The following is a 2423-nucleotide window of genomic DNA, read 5'->3' on the forward strand; positions in this document are numbered from 1 at the left end:
GATGTCTGAAATTTGTAAGAAAACTCTTAATAAACTTGGAAATAAGATTTGTACTCCCCTCTGTTGGGAAGTCTGCCAAAATATATTAATTACTGGATTTGGGTGCTATTGTACTGATATACTTTACAATTTAATGTACAGGGGCATTAGAGACAGAAAGCAGGCACTTAGAGTTGTTTGTGAAGGTAAAATTCCAACACTGTTGACAAAGACTAGTAAAAAGTTTACATTACATAATTAAAAATTTCAGAAAACATTAAATATTTTGTCAAATTCAAACTCAACAAGGTGTTTACATTATTTTGTATGTCAATTATACCTCAATAAAGTGGTTTTAAAAATATATTTTACCAGGGGCGCCTGGGTGGCTCAGTTGGTTAAGCGACTGCCTTCGGCTCAGGTCATGATCCTGGAGTCCCGGGATCGAGTCCCGCATCGGGCTCCCTGCTCAGCAGGGAGTCTGCTTCTCCCTCTGACCTTCCTCCTTCTCATGCTCTCTTTCATTCTCTCTCTCTCAAATAAATAAATAAAATCTTAAAAAAATATATATATATATTTTACCAATAAAACATAATTAACAATTTTCTATTTCCCAGTGAAGCCAAAACTTCCTTAGTGAGTTGAGAAGTCTTAGCACCAACTCTTCTTTCACTTTTGAAAAATTTATGCTAACAATCTAGTCTCTACCATTAAGAAATACTTATTCTTTTTAATCTAAAATTGTATTATATGTTCAAAATTGAGGGAGGTCAAGAAAATAAATTTTACTTTTGACCAAGCTCAACCAAGTCAAACATATTTAATTAGTTTCTATAATCCAGAAATAGTTGTTCTCACAAGGATCATGTTATACCACCCTTTCATAGTTTTTATTGCATAGGTCCAAGAAACAGAATTTAAAAAAAAAAAAAACCCTACAATTTTATTGCCAACAACTGGTTTTCTAAAGTTTGCATGGAAAAGTATTTCCACTTATATCAAACTAAATAAAAGACAGTAAAATTAGGCTTAACTTTTTTATTTTTATAAAGGTGTAACATATATCCTACATAAAAAGAAATAACTAGGCAGAAATGCAGGTCTACAGGCAAACCATAGGAGACCGTTAAATATAGGGAACAAGTTGAGGGTTGGTGGAGGGGAGTTTGGTGGGGGGCTGGGGTAACTGGGTGATGGGCATTAAGGAGGGCACTTGATGTAATGAGCAATGGGTATTATATGCAGCTGATGAATCACTAAATTCTACCCCTGAAACTAATACTACACTATATGTGAACTTGAATTTAAATAAAGTTTTGAAAGAAAAAAAAAAAGAAAGAAAGAAATGCAGGTCTACAGAGACTAGCGTTAGTACTGAATAATCTTTCCCCAAGAAGTAGTGATTTCAAAACAAAATTAGAAATAGGAAAAGAGGGGCGCCTGGGTGGCTCAGTCGTTGAGCGTCTGCCTTCGGCTCGGGTCGTGATCCCGGAGTCCTGGGATCGAGCCCCGCATCGGGCTCCCTGCTCAGCGGGGAGTCTGCTTCTCCTTCTCCCTCTGTCTACCACTCTGCCTGCTTGTGCTCTCTCTCTGTCAAGTAAATGGGTAAAATCTTAAAAAAAAAAAAAGAAATAGGAAAAGATTGGGCGCCTGGGTGGCTCAGTTGTTAAGCGTCTGCCTTCGGCTCAGGTCATGATCCCAGGGTCCTGGGATCAAGGCCCACATCGGGCTCCCTGCTCGGCAGGAAGCCTGCTTCTCCCTCTCCCACTCCCCCTGCTTGTGTTCCTGCTGTCGCTATCTCTCTGTGAAATAAATAAATAAAATCTTTATAAAAAAAAAAAAGAAATAGGAAAAGATTATCAAAGTAGTAACCGTTTCAACTATCACCTATTATTAATTTTACATTCTTCTTTCATTTTAAAGTGCTGCTTAAATACTCTTATCTACTGGCATAAAAATGGATTTTGTTTTCAAGAAAGTACAGCCTAATGTGAATCTTCACTTTTCTGACCATTCTTACAAAAAAATTATAAACACTAATTTTTTAAAAATCTATTTCCATATAGTTGAGCTTCCTCCTGTCTTCTACACGTTTTATTCAAAATGAATGCAAAATTTACAAAGCTGGCTGACATCTTTAAGCATATATAAAATGTCTTGCATCTAAAAATGGTTTGGTACCACAATTAAAAAAGAAAAAAAAATCACTGGCAGTGTTTCATAAAAATATATTTCTTTGTCATATACTGATTTGATATGATTTCAAACATACTTGTTTATGACAAAATGAAACTGTTCTTAAGAGTAAAGCTGTTTAGATATAAAGATGAAGTAAGCTGTGTCAGGATGTCATTAATCTCATCTGTTCTGGATGATTCAGTGGCTCAGCTGCTATGGGGCTCCACTGGGGGCTTACCAATAAAAACACATGGGGGCGCCTGGGT

The 2423-nt window shown here is 36.4% G+C and overlaps 1 long non-coding RNA gene across 1 annotated transcript; it reads right to left on the reverse strand.

The window, feature by feature from the left end:
- Positions 1 to 256: 256 nt before the first annotated feature.
- On the reverse strand, positions 257 to 1497 carry LOC145718336 (uncharacterized). Its single transcript, XR_014141730.1, has 2 exons — positions 571 to 1497; positions 257 to 360 (listed from the first exon to the last, which is right to left on the reverse strand). It is a non-coding gene; the product is annotated as an uncharacterized LOC145718336 (long non-coding RNA).
- Positions 1498 to 2423: the final 926 nt, after the last annotated feature.

This window comes from Leptonychotes weddellii, unplaced genomic scaffold (genome assembly GCF_054177405.1).
Source record: "Leptonychotes weddellii isolate Sample4059 unplaced genomic scaffold, ASM5417740v2 HiC_scaffold_14280, whole genome shotgun sequence".
In the NCBI taxonomy this organism is placed as follows: domain Eukaryota; kingdom Metazoa; phylum Chordata; class Mammalia; order Carnivora; family Phocidae; genus Leptonychotes; species Leptonychotes weddellii.